The sequence below is a fragment of the Ornithodoros turicata genome, chromosome 2 (genome assembly GCF_037126465.1).
Source record: "Ornithodoros turicata isolate Travis chromosome 2, ASM3712646v1, whole genome shotgun sequence".
Classification (NCBI taxonomy): Eukaryota; Metazoa; Arthropoda; class Arachnida; order Ixodida; family Argasidae; genus Ornithodoros; species Ornithodoros turicata.
The window spans coordinates 131,908,331-131,926,804 of NC_088202.1; the positions used below are offsets into that span (position 1 = coordinate 131,908,331).

Here is an 18,474-nt window from a genome sequence, read left to right on the forward strand (position 1 = left end):
AGTGAATACAATTTCACAACCCCAAGTGGCCCAGATGATTAGAAAATGAACATTTTCCTTCAAGTGATTAGGCGCTCCTCCACGGAAAAGCAGTCCAGCAACACTGTGCTTCACCTCACCGGTATTCCTCGTGTACAGCTTTCTGTTGGTTTTGCTGTTACCGCTGGCGAATATCTTAGAACGAAATCGAGGAAGCAGACGTTTTGTCATCCGCGCTACACGAAGTAGTAGAAAGCGCGTGCCCGAAAAACAGCCGGTGGCCCACACGAGACTACCGGTGACGTCATTCATGGTACAGGAGGGAGTGGAGGGACCCTTCAGAAGTTTCGGTTTCGTTTTGAGCTTCCCAGCTCTTTTAGCAACTAACGAGTCCCCGATTGCCAAGCCAACTGTATTTCTCATTTCGGAAGAATGTATCGAACTTATTTACACAGCATTATAATAGCTTCGGATTATCCCGGAGTCTCCCTTTAAGGAAGATTAAAGTGCAGGCGAGCGCGTTAGGCTTCAAAATGTTTCAGCGTCGTTTTTTCAGCTTTAATCCGAGCCGGAATGACGACATAATTTGTATCTATTCCGGATGATAAATTGTGAAAAATCGGTTTCTGGTGCGCTGTCGATGGTTCGATTGTGAACCTTCACTGCTCCGCTTCGTTATCTCATTTTGAGATCCTTTTAAGTTGTATGCCGGAGCTATTTTCCATACTTATTGGAGCGTTTAAGTTCTGTAGATCACCCACGAAGATATTTTCTCATTCGTATTTTCTCGAGATCTCGTACATGAAAATGCTTCTCGCTCCCGAAAACGCCTTTAGACATCTGACTCGCCTGTTTTCGGCTTGAGACATTTGTCTTCTTACGTAATACATTTAAAGGGGCGGCGGCACTTCGTCGCGAAGTATGCCAAATAAACGCGAAAGACAATTCAGTGCATCCGTACCAACTAGGATTCCGAGTTTCACAGCAAAGGGAATAATAGACGCGTTGGAAACCAGCACCCAAAAGTACCGAAGCTCAATCAGGGGCGCGAAGCTGTAGTAGAAATCTATTGTACCTGAAAACTCACGTGACCTCCGGAACTCGACCAATGACTGAGGACTAGCCACCCTATTTTTTTGTCTTTTTTGATTATGTCGCGAATGACGTAAATGACGTGTCATCCGTTTCTCTCTCACTACTTTCCTCCTCTCTGCTCTGTTTCCCGTCTTCTTTTGTTGTTCCTTTTTTTCTTCCATGCACTGTTTTTTTGGTTCGCGTTTGTCGGAATGCAGTGGGAGTTACAGGAATACGACAGAGCCTTGGTTGTTTGTCACATGAAGTATTTTATTGTGCAACATACGGTTATGCAAGCAAGACGTACACAGGATGACATTAATATTGCTCCAGAATTTGCTTGAAGAAGCTTGATAATGTCGGACTGCCTCTGGCAAGGACTGCTACTGGGAACTGGAGCTCAGTGGCTGCAAGATGAAAAAAAAAAATTGTATCAGATATACGGTTACGCATGTGAAAGTTGCAATGTAAATAGAAAGAATAAAGGTGCTATTGAACGCGAAAAATAAGAGCGGTGATAGGGTTGTGAGAAGCTCGCAGCCATGGGGTGTGATGAGCGACCTTAGTATAAAAAATACCTTTTATTGCGCTACTTCTCAATGATATATTCCGACCGATTAGCCTGACAATCCTGGCTTTGGCGCTACGTACAGAACAGCTATAAAGTCAACGCGTCGTACGAAACTTGTCGAGCGAAATCACCAAGGATCAGACTTACAGCAGCGTCGTACCTTTATACAGTACGACGTGAACGGGTATTTAATCATAACGTTTAGATGATATTGTTTCACGAAAAGAAATATAGTCTACCATCGTATCTGCAAAGCTACGCTGTCTGTCTCGGTCACCGCGTATTCCGGTAACTGTTAAGCAACTTATTCACAATACACGAAGTGAATGCGGTGTTGTAAGCCAACAAGCAACGACAAATGACTTACCTCTCGGCAGTCGTTGACCAGGTATCGGGTACGAGGCGTTCGGGCGCTCGAATACTTTCTACACCAAGAAGAAGAGCACAAATGTTGCGCAGGCATCTTCCCTGGCAGCTGTTACTGTTCGAGGACACTCACATGATACAGCTAGCGTTTTTAAACAGGAAAAATCAGAACTCATAGTCCAACACAACCGCTACACAACACGAGCCGTCCGAAACGGACGCCGTCGACTCCGTGGACGCCGGTTCCAACCGGCACAGCCGCCGCGCTGTCGCCTGTTCGAGCGCCCGCGAACAAATTTGAAAACGGCCAATCATCGCTCAGAAAACGAATTCATCCTCATGGGAACCAATCAGTAATCACTAGCCACCGGATGTCTCCATGACGTTCAATTTATGACGTTTTCTGACGTCCGATGACGTGAAACGCATGAAGCGCCTCACTTTATCCCGCAAAGGAACTGGCGAGTTTCGGGCCCTTGGCTCAATCGGCCGCGACATCACTGCGGACGCGTCCGCCACTGAGGGGGCGTGAGTGAGGTCACGTGCTTTCGACTGCCAATGGGAATGGCCGTAGCTCTCGCTCCTATATGATGTGTCAGAGCTTGACGCGTACGTGTGTCTGAGGGTTTCCCTAAGTACGAAACACAGGAAAAACAAGCTGTTTTTTCCTCAGTACTCTAGCGTGCAGTATGACGCATACCGTCATGCAATAATCACATCGATCAAAGTGTTAAGGCGGGGTCCCATAGCCTCGATTTGAGCAGCAGCAGCAGAGCAACAGCAGCGGAGCAGCAGAGCTGCAGCGACACGAGCGGTCCCATAGCACTGGGCGAGAGCAGCAGAGCTGCCGAGCTGCAGAAATTCCCTGCTGCTCTCGTATCCGAATTTTTGGTTGCTGTGCTGCCCTGTTGCTCTGCAGCCTGAGCAGCCGGTTTCGAAAGCCAATCAGGAGGCTGGTTGGTATTGCTTTCGTTCGACGGTGTTTAGGGTTAGCAGGGCGGTGAGTGACGGCAGAAGGTTTGTTTCCTTTTGTTCCGTGATTTGATTCTGAAGATCTGGAAACGCTTGTGATTGCCAGTAGTTTGGAGCGAGTGTTCAATCATCGGGACTGCGTGAAGTGCGCATTCAGGAGAAAATTCAGTTCATAAGTTCAATAAAGTGTTCGACCGAACCTACGTGATACATATGTTGTGTACCTGTTGTAGCTACATGTTCGCTTGTTTTCTGGAAAGTACTTCAAAACGCGTGACCTGATAACGTACAAGCAAATTACTTTCACGTCCATGCCGTGTGAAAACCAAACCGAACAAAGTTCTTGTGGTCGGTATTGCAAGACCTTGCTAGGTGGTTGTAAATGAAACTGACCTTGAAAAGGGTTAGATAGACAACAAAAAAAGGTTCGACAGAGATAGATAATGAACCCATTCCTTGTGAAAACAGGCAGAAAGCAGTGAATACTAGAAGAAGGGGCCTTTGTTTTCGTTAGACAATTTTATTTCACTAATAGCAACGTACGCATTTGACAGTCACCGTAAGTCAAAATATCGAATACTATAGTAACGAGGCAATATTTATACGTCAAAATCCCGTAGAAGAATCTCCACACAACACAGCAAGGACTGTTCTGCACAGCAGTAGGACGAACCTACGTTGAATGTCATGAAGCTGACTACACATCAACGAAGAGTCAATCAGGTAATACGAGGCTCAGACCACCACCACACTCATCTCAAAATTCACTTATGAGCTCCAAATCCACAATATATCTCTCAAACAAACGCCTTTCACCTAGGATTGCGTTCCTAGGTGTGTGTACTAAAAGGCTTAGCCGCTGCGTACGCCTTCGGAATGTGCGAAATGTAAACAATGCCACAGTTGCCAACACGCTTTGTGTTTCCTAAGCCGCTGCTGCCGCTAATTCAAAACGAAGCTATGGGACGCCTCCAGCAGCAGAGCAGCGGCAGCAGAAAGCTGCTCTGCTGCCATGTTGCCGTGTTGCTGCTGCTTTGCTGCTGCTGCTCGCATAAAGCTATGGGACCCGGCCCTTACGCGATGTATGTGCAACGACAGCAACGGTAGCGAAATGTAGCCGGCTGACTTCTTCCAACCTTCGCTACCCGAAGAGCGAGGACAATGCCCGACCATCATACCATTATCTTTCCCAGAAAAAAAAACGCAAATAGTCCGTGATTGTAGTGACACTGTAAGCTCAATTATAGCCATTAACATTGACCTTATGCATTCGTAACACACAATGCAGGCGACGAATGTTCTTCGGAGTATATAGTATGAAGAGAAAGAAGATGGACGTTTAGATACGGATCATTAAGCGAACGTTTTTGCTGAAGTTTTAATAGAGGAATGAAGCGGTCGTATTAGCCTGATTTTTTCGGAGGGAATAACGCAACGAAATAAGGTTAATGGAGAGCGCGGGGCCATTCTTTCAAATATGGTTTCATGGCTCGCGTTATCAGTGTCATACACGGCGTCGTCTCCGCGATGTTATTGGGCCGAGTTGGATTCTCTTTGGAAGTGTTTCGAGCCTCATGACCTGCAACGCCTCGGCAATATATTTCAATGCACCCTTAATATGGAGCCCGCCCTGTTTTAATGTGCTAAGCGGGATCGCATACCTTGAGTTCCAACTGCTATAGTTCTATTTCACTCGGAGGACATGTCGCGTGACATACCGTGGTTCAGAGTCTGACGGTTTGTATGTCTCTATGATAAGAAAACATACGTGAAAAGATAATTCGGAGAAAACATACTTGGCATATGTTTACATTCATTTGCTCTAAGAAATACGTCAGATTTGATTTGGTGTAACTGTCACAGAAATCCGGGATGTTATGTGTGTTCGTTACTTTTCAAAGTAACTGTAGTAATTACTGTCAGACAGTAAACCTAATATACATTGCACTGAGTTAATTGCATACACACTCACATACTTTATTCCGAGACGAGCTGAAAAAAAAAAGTGCAAGGAAAATGAAAAAGGCGAACATAAATAATTGGACGTGATACACGAAGATACAACATGCAAACGAGATGTACTATGATTGCATACAGGAATCACAGCGAAGCATAAGGCCAAAAAGATTGAGCTTAACGCATTGAACACGACCCGATGATAACAGACGCTACGAAGCAGGAAGTCGTTTAAATTAAGCTTCGATTAATCATACGGTTCGAATATAGCAACGAGGCACACGCGCAGTACAAACACCCAAGCCCAACCACACAACGCTTTTAATAGCCAAAGTTTAATTATGAACCACCCATGCAGATATACTAAACATACTACACCAACGTAATTCGCTGGACATTCAAAGCTATTGAGAGAGAACCGGACGAACCGCGCAGCACACACAGACATTCAATTATCACGTGCGCATATAACGTACCATCTCGTTCCTACAATCAGTCTCATCAACGCGAGGAACGCCAAGAGGCTAGCTTCGTTAGGCCGCCCTTGTAACAAGGCACAATTGAGCCTTTCTCGACAAAGGCATTACCAGCTGGACAAATTTGGCAACAAGGGGAAAGAACCTCCCACGCACCCGGACGTTGTGATGTTTTGAGAAGGAACAGGGTTGTATAAGTTGTAAACGTGCTCGTTCTATATCGGAAATTGCTAGAGGGGAGGAAACAAATGTAAATGTAACAGCGTGGATGAAGGAAAAGAAGTTAAAGGAACGTAATGGGTGGAGTTGGAAAGCGGGCAGAGTTCATTGTGGAAACAACCGGCAAGGATTATCGCGTGTACGTGCCGTCAAATTGAATTCGCTTCAGGCGTCTTTCTGTCGCCGAGAGCTGGTGTCGTTGTACTCTTGCGTCTGTGTTGGTTAGATGTGCATTCTGCTCCGGTCAGCCTTCAGTCAGGTAGAATGATTTCGACGTTATACATTCTCGAATCTCAATACATGATGATGATGACGGTAGTTGAAAGAATATGGAGATGTATAGGGCCTAGCTTAACGTGACACTGGCTATACTCCGGAGTGATTTCTTCAACGTTTTCTTCTGTTTTGTATTGCTAATAAAGAAAGATGAAGATTAACGTCACGTGGCTAAAGGCCAGTGTACTTTACGGCACACGTACAGCCGTCGTCGAACTTAACTGTAACGCGCAAGCGCGGGGCCTGCACAGACGTCGGCGACGCCGAGCGTTGGCCGCTGGGTTCGAGACCAAGTCGCAATCCGCATGCAGCACAGCTGCTGGTGAGCGTGAGTGCGAAGCAGGGACTGATTGTACAGGTGCCCATACCGAGCATGCCAATCCAATGCCAAGCCAATTTGTAATGAGACGGTGTACGTCTCAACCCAGTCTCGGATGCAGTATCGAAACCAAGAGAACTTCACCCTGTTCACTCTGACAGCTTTTTTTTTCATTTTTTTTTTCATTGTTATTATTAAGGTTCACCGGAGCTGTACGTACGGTACACTGTCAATGCACTTGCAGCACTGTTCGGCAGTCTCAATGTTATTTGCATGCATGTGTGTTGCAACCTAATTTTTCACTAAAGAGCCCCTGACGACCTGTTGGTATCCGCAGAAGACAAACAACAACACTGTGACTGACTCGCAACTTTCAATTTTTCAACCGGTTTCTCCGCGTTCTGGTACGGGAATACGTTTAGCAGTCTCCTTTTTTGTACGGTTTTACATGCGACTTGATCGTATTGCACTAAGCGGATGTCTCGTACGCCGTCACTGTGCACGGGTATGACGTAAGGAAGCCCAATGACCCTGACACACTATACAGGGTGGAGTTCGTGCGTTTAATTGCGGAAACTGCATGGAGCGCTGTGTGTGGGCCGTTTTCGGGTGCATCTCCTTGTGGGTATATAGAATGTCAGTGCGGGCGGACACACTGCCGTCTCAGCAGCAGAACGTATTGTCCCGCAAACAAAACAAACAACTTTATTGTGAGATGATGAATGGGAAGTTTCATCGCCAGGGGCGATGCTCTGCCCCCATTGCTGGTGGTGACGCATTCTAACAAAAAAAGGGGAGGGATTTTACTCCTTTTGAGGACTAAATGCATTGCGACAAAAATTTACTCCCCATTTGGGAGTAAACGCACGGGACTAAATGAGTGTCGGAGTTGGGACGCTGTGTTCTACGATTCTAAGGTACATAATTCATATGCATGAATGGAAATACCTTGAGTTAAACAGTGATATGTCAAGTGATATCAAATCTTGCGAAATGCATAGAGCACCATTTCGGAAGAAAGAACCTCTAACTATTTTTTCATCCGTGTGGTTGAAAAATTCCTCCGTTTCCCATCAAATACACGGAGAGCACATATTTACATATAGACTTGCATTCAGGGGACTATTTGTAGTCCTGTGGAGTAAATTTCAGTGTCACGGGACTAAAATGGGGAGTCATTGCAGTGGTGATGCCACTATATTCCACCGTTTAAAATCCCAGATGTTCAAAAACCCAGATTTCTAAATTTAAGCTTTAATATGAAGAATGGCGGAATAATAGTGTTGAATAATACATATTACTGACAAACCTCGCAGTATTGCGTGGTTTTGACGTCAACAGAAGTCATTGTCGTGGATGAAAACCAGGTTTTTGGCGACCGTTAGGCTTACGATGGCGGCCACATCAGAGCAGCAAAAATTGTTAGAGCAGCAAAAGCATTAGAGCAGCAAAAATTTGGTTAGGTTAGGTTAGTTTTCAGAGGTTAGGTTACTTTAGAAGTTTTTCGACAGTTCACCAGGCCGTTGGGGGCCTCCCCACCATGCAGTTGGGAACGCACGCAACGCTAGCGCCGTTTGGGATTTTGAACATACGGGATTCTAAACGGCGGATTCTTAACGGCGGCATTTCAGGATACCCTCGAATGAACCCTTTCGTGGCCAGCAGTTTTTCGATGCAGAGATCCCTTCCGACGCGTTCGCAGAGAGACGAACAGATAAGTTCACTCATATAGAGACATGCGCAGATCCCTATAGTTGAGCATCCTTTCATAACAGCAGGAAGCCATACAGGCCATATGGTCCTCGTCCTTTAGCCACTCTCCCCGCATCCGTTGAGTGCCGCAGCGCGGCTGTTTTCGCGAAAGCTCATACTAGGGTATATGGAGGACGACTACGCAGGCTGTAGCAGACTGGCGTCACTCGGTATTTATCCGCGCGTACTTGCGCTGTGCGCAATGGGAAGTTTGTTTTTCCTGCATGTGAAGTCGTTCCTAGAGAAAGCACGAAAAGGCTGCTCAGACACGGCATCGAGTGAAATACGCAGAAGTACATTTATCGAGGGACTGACAACATCGGGATCGCGGGATCTTCTCGTTCACAACAAATGGCTGCACGAAATAGTCGACTGATTGGTTGGTTTTAAGGGGGGGAAATTGTGATTTTGGCTTCACTAGTGTAAGATAGCACGAGATAGTTACGTGTAGAAACAGTCGCGTCGCGTATAATGCAGATAAAACGGTCTGTACTGATGCGGTGTGGCAGCCATAATATTTGCGACGTTCTTCAGAGTCAATTATGATTCTTTCGCCAAGCTAAGCACGCAAGGCAAAGCTACAAATCCATTAGTATGTCATTATTAGAGCTTCTCAGTGCCGAAAGAACAATGTTGTGATGAAGGTGGTGTGCAGTCAGCCACAACTTTGGTAAGCCACAGGTACTGGCTTGCTCTCTGTGATCTGGTGACGGATCTCTGAAAGTGCTTCCCATCATGCGTTCCCAATGTGCAATAGGGCAGTGTACCGCCTCAGCGGCGGTGAATCGCACCACCTCATCATCATCGAATGTACGTGTCCGTGTGTCTGTGAACATATATGAGCAATGAAAGATGAAAGTCACTGAAAAGGTTAGCCAGCTGTAGGGATCGAACCCACATCTTCTGGATTGCCGGTATGAGCAATCCCCGTAATGTTTTTGCCATCTCATGGTACTCTGGACATTAACTGTGTGGTTGCTGGCACGGCGGTGTTTCCCCTGAACAGAGTACACATTTTAAAGCACGTATGATGTGTTCTGTGTCTAGATCACATCCCAGGAAATACGTTTCACTGTAAAATGTGTAAAAACAACACCATCGCGAGGAAAGCGCCTAACTGCTTGAGTTGATCTCGCAAAGGGAGGGGGGAGAAGGTCACGAGTAACGCAGGCCTAGGAATGTATAGTAATATATAGGCTAAGATTTTCAATGAGGTCCAGGCAGGGGGTAAGAGGGCCCATGTGGTTTATTGGTGCTTATTGCCGGGCGATCTGCCTTCCAGTTTTGCGGCATCACGCGTCCTTCGTAGACTTCGCTGGGAGCTGTGTCGACATTTGCCTAACGACGTCTGATAAAAAAGAAGAAGAAAAGAAACAGGTAAATAGGCACACAGTACAGCCACGGTGTCGAGATCCGATCCCGTGCCACCTCCCAGTCCCCAGCGTGGAAGGCGACAGTCATGGCCACTGAGCCATGGTAGCTCGTAAGGCCTGTATGTGGCTCGTGTATTCTGGAAAACTTTCATTCGAGTTTCGGGCGTCTGAAGGGCGCTAATGCTTTTTTGGTAAAGAACGCTTCCCTCTGTATCTTCACTGCTTTCTTCACGCAAACTCGATACGTGAGACGCGCTGGCGGGGGAAAGGAGCTACCACCAATCTAGGCAGTGGCGTATAGCTAGAAAAACATTTCGAGAGTGGTTCTATAGACTCACTTCACTTCGTAACATCATACCGATGCGGCGGCGCTGGTGTCCCGTTTGGTGGGCGAAAATCACAGGGTTATCGAGTCATTGGGTGTTTTCTGTCGTTACTGAAGGCATGCCGCAAACCTGTGTAGCTATTGGATGTGCTACGCGATACAGAAAAGCCAAATACGCCGCATACACCATGCGGTTTTCCTCTCCCTTTTGCCCACCAGCGACGTCTGCTCTATGCGCATGCGCAGATGCGCCCTCTTGTTTACAAATAGAAGTGGGTCTATACCCAAAAACGCGATTCAAGGAATTGGCGCCGCCATTAGTGCTACCACCTCGTGGTAGTCGCAGGAACTGTGCACGTGTGGACTGCCGCATGCCGAGTTCCTTCATTTCCCCGTGTGTGTTTTCGTTCATTTTCTCCTGCTCGGGAAACTGTGTAGAAAAGATATCGCATCGGACAGCATTCCTCACGTAAACAAGTGTGCATGTCGCACACACAAGCAAGCAATCTTCTTTTTCCTCGATCTTTCGAACGTTGATACGCTAGTCAGATGTTTACCGGATGGCTAGCAATCCGGCTAGTTATATGGAATGTTAGGTTATCGTCAGTCTCGTATCGTAGTACTCATTATAGACGGCGGTCACCAGTATTCATCTCAATGGGAAGAGCGGGAAGAGCGATTTTGGCAGTCCACCCCTGTTGTGTCGTCACTGGGAACGAGGCTAAGGAGCGCACGGGATCTGGTGGTTTGAGAGTAACGCGACAAGGTCTATACGGGATTACGCGAGGGAGAGGGCTTACCGTCGTTTTCCCTCTCCCAAATGCACTACCTACGTTTTCGGGGGGCTTAACCCCCAAACCCCCCCTTCTGGCTACACCACTGTATCTAAGGTTTCCTTCAGATGACCGAGGAACCTGTCGTTTCATGGCCCAAAAGGAAAGCGACTACTACGACTTTCCCTTCATGGGAATCTGTTGTCCATTCCCAAGAGAAGACCATACATCCTAGTGGAACGTGTTCGGTCGGCGTGATCTGTGCTGTGACGATTCTCACGCACCCGAAGTAAGCGTGACGCCCTAATCACACACCTGCAACTGTCGCGTGTCCGGCGCCGTTCTAATCGGCAAGCCCGATTTTCGTTCGTTGCACCGCTCCTGCGTTTGAAAGAAGCGGATGCCCCCCAGCGGTATACGCGAGCTGTACAAATGATAGGTCCGAGTATATCGATGGAGGAGCTCGATGAACGTGCTCGGATGAAACGCTATGAGGGGTGGCAAGCAAATGCCCGCCTGTGTCGCCCGGGCAAAAGGAAATAGTTGCATCAGATAAGCAAATGCTTTAGGTTGTACGCTTCCTACTCACGCAGCAGCGAATTCGCTGCTGCGTGAATAGGAAGTGTACAACCTAAAGCATACCAATATACAACCTTAAGGAGTTATGCATGAAGAAGGGAAATTTAGTGGGCGCCTTAACGGAGATACTCAACGAGAAAAACTCGCATGTCAATGTTGTAAGCTTTGTGGGAGTCACGAGGCCAATGAGGCCTTTGAGGACCACCTCGACGTGCCACGTACACAGTATTCCGAAACCAGCCCTGATAGCTATAAAAAAACGTGACGTCGCTCTGCCGGCACTCAATAGACCTCTCCTTCTTTGTATACAAATGACGTCATACTGTTCGATAGCGCCACCAGTTTGGTAGAGTTCAACTACACTCGAAGCTAGGGGCCAACAAGGTTGCGCCCGAAAGCCACGGTCTCGAAGGTATTACGATGGTCCCTGAAAGGGACGCGACCTTCGCCTTCGAACAAGTGCCCATTCGTGGAACCCAGCCTTCCCCTTCCGATTTGTTTCGATTTCAGTCTGTCTACCAACGTCGCGATGACGTTTCTGGGGTAGAGGTCCATTTCAGCTTCACTTTTCCGTGGAACAGGGGCCCCCTTCCTGCTTGCGCGAGACTATATTTGCAAAATCACGCGCTGCAATTTTCTGTAAAGACACCGGGAAGGCGCTTCAGCAAGAAGGGCCCCTAGCAGGAACAAAGCAAAATATTCCATAACAAGCCGGCGGGCGAAGCTTGCTATTCACTTCGGCAATCCTTCTCCGGAGTACGCAGATGATTATCCGTGATTAAATCTAAGTGTGTGAGTGGAAATCAAAATACATTCGAATTCTTATCTTAAGACTCTCCTCGTCTTTCTCACTCTACGTCCCCCTCATCGTTCTTCTCGCCTATTGCATGAAATATTTCGAATCCAATCGAATTAAAATAATAAGAATACTCTATCCGTATTCGAAGCCTCGGATATTCACTCACCCCGTAATCTCGGCATCCTTTTCCCATAATCGCGCAAATTTTCACGTTACATCACACTCATCACTCACACTTATTCCGTCCACTCTTTTTTTTTCATTCCAGGAGATAAGCAGCGTTGAAGGGAGGGAGCCAAATTACGCAGGACCCCTTCCGAGTGCTTCAGGTAAAGGATGACGTCACAAATAATTACCCTCAATATACGTACAAGCGTGTATATGTCCAGTTTGGCCAAAGGATTCACGTCGCATTTTAATATCGCTGACAGCGCGCAACTGCTCGGAGCAAAAGCGATGAAAAGGTTCGTGGCAAGTGACGAGCCCCTGGTTATACCTCCTGCGGGGCATGAAAAAGAAAAAAAAAAGGATGCATGGAATGCGGGAGAGATACAGGAGGGGGACACTGTACCTGCAAGATGAAGGGAACTCGTTTTTTGGGCCCAGAAACAGGAGCGGGAGAGGGGGAAAAAAGACGCCAGAGATGGTGGCCCCGGCTAAATATATTTTAGGCGTCGATTTCTTTGCCGCTAATGGGCATTTCGTGATTTTTGCTGCTTATACGAAGGTAAAAAAAAAGGAAGGAAAATCTTTTTTCGGTGCGTTAGTGAAAACAACAACAACAACAATTACATGAGTGATTATGGGATGAGGTGATTCACCGCAACAATTGCGGTTACCATACCTCAGTGCATGTGGGTTAGTGTATGAGTGAGATGACGATGAAAAAGATGAGGCATATACACTCGCACACACACATGACGCACGCAAATGAGATATCACACACGCAGGTGCGTCGTAACTGAAGGGGATAGTAGTTCATCCGCTCGGCCACCAGAGATGAAATGCTGCGAAGATCACATCTCCGCATTCATGGCAACAGCTCTGAGGTCATAGGAGTTCAAGCAGGTTAGAAGACGTCAGGAACACATTGAATGAGTGCAGGCATTGACGGTGCTGCACAGGGTTAGAACAAGGACCCAAGATTGCTGCAAGGCTGAGCGGCTTGTTGTTGATGCGGGGCAGTTGGGACTGGAGCATTGCTCTCTCCTAACTGTATGGAGGGCAGTCGATGAGGATGTGTTGAATGCTTGCCACTATGTCGCAGCTGGAACACGAGCGTTAGTGAAATGTAGTAGTGGGACCCGAAGCGATTCTATGTAAGAACGTACAAAATTCCGCTATACATGAACCACTACTGGGAACGGGTGCTGAATGAACGGAGCCCGTGTTAGCGCCGCGAAGCAACTGTGGCTATGAGCTACGTACAGATGTGGACAGGTGGAGAGAGGACAGCAGGAAGGAGTGGGGAGAAAGGGGAATTAGTATGCGTCCTGGGTCGACTTCAGGGGGAACTCCGCCGACATTCGTCTGGAAAGTCTTCGGAAAACCCAGGGGAAAACCTCGGACAGCACAGCAGGTGGTAGGATTCGAACCCACCACCTCCCAGTCTTCCGCACGACCTTGGCTATCGCTAACGAGCGGGACGCCTTAACCAGCTCGGCCGTGCCGCTGGTTAAATTGTTAACTTGATGAGTCATCAAAGGCTGGTTCGTCTTAGAATTTGAAAGTTCCACACACCAAATCGGAACGCTTCGAGTGAGGGACTTAATCCCCCGAATTCAGAGCCCATTTACAGCTGCACAACTATAGAGCGCGCTGCGCGGGCTGACTTTTCCGGGCCCGACCCGATCCGGGTTACTTTCCGATGGGGCTTTGCGAACTTTTTAGGATTCTCATCTCCACCCCCCCCTCCATTTTTTTTTTTTTTTTTGCATAACATCGGCAGTGGATACTTCAACGCAAGTGCTTGTCACAGAATTTTTAATAAGTATAAATGCAATCAACGAGTATTATCGCCCATTCTCATATCTCACTGTTGTCCGAAAGCCACTAATTAAAGGGGCAATTAATGCACTAAGACGGAGAATTAGGGTACTTGGTGCATGGATCCAGTGTATGAAACAGCGCCAGAACACATACAAAGAGAGAGGCAGACGACACAACCGCCGTTAATTAATTAGTTAATTAGTTTTAGGTAACAAGACATCCAGTACTTACTTACTCTCTTCGAGAGGATGCCTAGCCTGCAGCATAACTGAACTACAAAAACGTCATCCATCCTGCTTAAGTTTTTTTTTTTTTTAAACTACTGGTGTAACGAAAAACAAAAACACCCTGTATTACTGTTGTCGCTCTAAAACAAGGTGTTTGTATTGATGACTGTATAAGATGAGTCATAAAACATTGTGCTGTGTTGTTGTTGACAAGTATATACAGGGTGTCCCAGAAAACGTGTCATTGAATTATAATAAAAAAAACTACGCCACCTAGAATCATGCGGTCAACAGCATTTGTTCTTATTAGGTTTTTGCCACCTCCAAATGTGAATGTCATGTACTCCAAGTTTAATTACGTAAATATTTGCGAACTGAACTCGAAAATTTGCCAAGTAAAGGTCACTTTTTTACCCCACCAATATAAAGGGCGTGCCGAATTCACTCAAATTCATGATAATTCACAGTGATATTCACGAGCTATCCCATCGGAAAAAATAGCCGAATATCATGCTTTTCGGAGCACCGGACCATAGCGCGCGATGACTTTTTGAGCGAAATCGCTCGCAGTGCGACGAAAGGAGGTTCCGAAGCCAGCCCACAGAGTGATAGTAGAAAAAGTAACAGTTCTTAAAACAGGGAGAGGGAAAGCATTATCCCAGCGAAAGTCGGACGTGATAAGCCGTGCCTGTTTTATCTCTTTCTGCGATGTAGGGGAGGGCTGGGTTTCCAACCTCCTTTCGTCAGACTGACAAAGATTGCGCTGAAAAATTCATCGTGCGCTATTCTGTGCGACCCCCGTAGAGCATGATGTTCGGCTATTTTTTCCGATGGGATAGCTTCTGAATATTCCTGTCAATTATCATTAATTTGACTAAATTAGACACGCTCTTCACATTGGTGGGGTAAAAAAGTGACTTTTACTAGGCAAATTTCCGACTTAAGCTCGCAAAAGTTTACATAATTAAGTTTACGTTACACGACATTGACATGAGGAGGTGGCAAAAACCCAGTAAGAACAAATGCCATTGACCGCATGACTCTAGGTGGTGTAGTTTTTTTATTATAATTCAATGACACGTTTTCTGGGACACCCTGTATAGATCCTCGGAGATGATTTCTCCGCAACAAACAGAACCCTATAGGGTCCCTGAACATCTCTCATCTGAAGCTCTCTCAGGAACGCTTTGTAATCAATCTACCTGGTCTTTCCTTCCTCTATCGTACATCCTCTCATCCAGTGGACATCCACACGGGACATATAGCTTGGACGTTAACCATCCTTCGCGCGCAAACATTCAGAACCCCATCTCTCGCTTCCTTTCAACGAAACGCTTAGCATTAGGGCTGGCCTTAAATCACCTTCACAGGTCCTGCTCCTGTTCCGCAGTAATACCACAATGCCCCGCACCTCCTCAACCCCCCCCCCCTCCCCCAGTACCTCCCCTTCTCGAGAAATGTCCGAACGAGCATTTACGCTTTCGACCCATCTTGTCAGAAAGTCTCGAGAACACAATGTGTCCGCCTTCATAGTCATTTCCCTGCGGTCCCGCGAGTATGTGTCAAAACTGGACTCTGTGCCTATCAATAAGACCTATCTTTGCGACGTTCGCCACGTTATTGCAAAGGCTGTCGCTCCAAAAAGGAGCGACATTCACGGTGCTGACCTCCTGTGGTTCTTCCTCGAACCCTGCCATACTTTTTTTATGGTTTTCTTTTTCTAAAACTATCCTGCCCCACGTCGTCCGCGTTGAAGTTGGGCCTATTTACATGGAGCCAACACAAACAGCCTTTCTCCCCTCGTCCACTGCCTCGGGCCAGAGAGGTAGAATTATTTGGCTCTTAAGCTATTCGAGGCTCGCCAGGTATATAGAATGCAGAGACCGTATATACAAAAGCGTCTCATGTTAGCATCGGGGCGTATAAAAAGAATCTCCCCTGCTCTGCCCGAAGAAAGAATATTTTTGTGCCAACGTTCGAGCGCCTCTATCACAATACCCCGACCTGACCTACAAATTTTATGCCAGATTCGCGTTTACTTTATTTAGAACGTTTTGCATACGGCGAGGAAAACTGTCGTCTTGTCAAGTGTTGGGACAGCTGATGAGAGATGCGCCCGCGACGTGATCTGCACTCCCGCCGCATCTTGGAACGGTGTCAGCAGCGAAGATAATAGTGCGTTGATAGCTAAAGGCTTACCTGCTATACTTAAGACAAAATATGTGCGTAATATATATCGCAATTTATTCATATATTCTTGTTATAAAACCGATCCCAAACACAAGACTCATGTATATGTGAAACTCTCATCGTCACAATGGATGGCGGTATAAGCTGTTACTTTAAATTTGAGGTATTCACGTTCAGGTAAGGTCGGTAAGGTTCAGGTAAGCTATGGACTGCTTTGATGTTGAAATTCTTTTATGGGACAGAAATGTGCTTGACTGCTTCATGTCTGCGTGATCGGAAACAAGTTTTTGTCCGAATTGCAATATAGAGAATGTTAAATATAATTAAGTAGCCTGAAAAAAAAAAAGGAAAAATTCTGCGAAGAAAAGACAAAGCTGCAACGAAGAAAAAATTCAGAGCTTTGAGCACCAGTTTCACCTCATTACAAGCTCCAGCAAAGCAACTCTGACGATCACTCAAAGACGCCTGAGCGCTGCGTCAATGTGAAAAAGCTGCTCACCCCGCGTGTTTTTTTTTTTTTTTTTCCGCTCGCTGCTTTTCTTCTCCTTTTAATCGTATTCAACTTCATCAACCGATGAATCTCAACTGCAATTTACGTCCTTTCAAGACAAGTTCATTTCCCTTGCGGCTTCCGCGGCTCCCATCGCAAGTTCTTGCGGGACCTCGTCCCGGGAGTTTAGAGAAGTTTCTTTTTCTTTTTTTTTTTTTTCTAAAAATGCGGCCTCCGCCCTCTGCATAGTATACCGTTTGTGGGTGGGGTTCCTTCTGACGGGTGAAGAGGCACCGCTCCCAAGATGGTGTCTATCATCGTTCAGCGTAGACGTGGTTTCAAGAAAGCTGCATCCATGTTTATGGGTGTTTCAGCTGGAACTGTCTCTCGGCTCAAAATTGACTCCGCGCTTTAACGGCCTTTTTCGGAAGTGTTGCCGAATCGTTTTCAGGGGCGAAGCGACGAGTGCCGACTTGATTCATAGCAATGCTTTTTTTTTTTTTACGTTCAAGTATAATGGTTTTTTCTTGCGCTTTGTTTTTTCACCCTCTTCCGTTCGTATACGTACGAGCTGCTGGAGATACTTGCAACGAACAATGTATAGCTTCCGTACTCAGAACGTGTCAGAGCCCCTAATGATAGAATTTGGCTGTTGAAAATGGCAGAAATATGTTTCTTTTATATCGCAAGTGCGGGCAACTTTACAAATGCTTACTCATTTAACGGAACGCGCGCATCAGCTACGAGCTCTTCAAGCCCTCATCTCCTCCTTAGCAGCAACAGGGCTCCTGCGTGAACTCTGAACATTCATCTTCACCGTCACTCACCATCTTCTCCTCCTCAAGCAATGGGATGGGGTGCCGCCTCAGCGGCGAAACATCCCACTACATCTCCATTACTTATTTGTTGTTGTTGTACCGCAGCACGTGCAGTTAATAATTGAGCCTCGGTATGCAATAGGGAATAAGTCAACTTATCCCCTTTTTACTATTTTTGCTGCGATGACATCTACATACCAGTGTGCACCTGTGCATGAAAATTTACGACCTTATTGTGATTTGCTGGCCTGCTACAGCATGGTGAAAAACGGGAAATGCATGTGTGTGAAAGGGACCGGGACAATCAGATCAGGCCCCTTTTCTCGGTTTGGGATTTTTCGACTTATCCCCTTATTGCATACAGAGGTTCAATTGTGGAAATTTCGTCAGAATTTTGGCGGAGAAAGTCTACTCCACGCATTAAAACGTAGACACTAAACAAGTTATGATTCAAAATGGCTTCGACTCTGCGCTCGGTGAGCAGAACACTAATCATGCCTTCGACTGGTTGCTTCCGATGGCTCTAGAGCGCTCTGGAGTGACGTCTTGTCCACGACTAATTGAAACACAGCACTCTTACGGCATTCAACTACTAGTTGGTTTGGAGCCCTTTCCTCCAAGCTTTCTGGAGTGTTCTCAGTGGTTGCGAAGTCTGGTTGGGTTCTGGTCACGTGACAGCACCAGCTTCCGCTGAGTCGTGTTTCTGTTCCGCCATGCCATGTTCTGCACTTGTGTCGTCGTTTTCACTTCGAGGGAAACACCGGAAGTGACGTGAGTTAACATTCCCTCTCCGCTCGAACATGCCGCGCTCGGCTTCTGCACAATTCCTCCGGCGCGGAGCCGGAGTGAGATGCGATCTGATCAGCTGCAGCTCGGAGTATCTAGACGACCAGTCGAAGACACCATAAAATAGGGAGCCAGCCCTGCCGCGTAAAGTCGAGCCAAGCTCTC

The 18,474-nt window shown here is 46.7% G+C and overlaps 1 protein-coding gene and 1 long non-coding RNA gene across 5 annotated transcripts in view; one reads left to right on the forward strand and one right to left on the reverse strand.

Moving 5' to 3' along the window:
* Nucleotides 1-18,474, reverse strand: part of LOC135386155 (uncharacterized) — a 113,140-nt gene that overhangs the window by 51,014 nt on the left and 43,652 nt on the right. The gene's annotated exons all lie outside the window — the stretch shown is intronic.
* The window catches only part of LOC135386154 (semaphorin-5A-like), a 132,176-nt gene that overhangs the window by 45,640 nt on the left and 68,062 nt on the right, over nt 1-18,474 (forward strand). For 2 of the 3 annotated variants that reach the window (XM_064615917.1, XM_064615916.1), the window contains one exon: nt 12,078-12,138. The exons of the other annotated variant lie outside the window; for it this stretch is intronic. The gene's annotated coding sequence lies outside the window, so the exon portion shown is untranslated. The remainder of the gene's footprint in view (nt 1-12,077; nt 12,139-18,474) is intronic. 3 annotated transcript variants of the gene reach the window in all.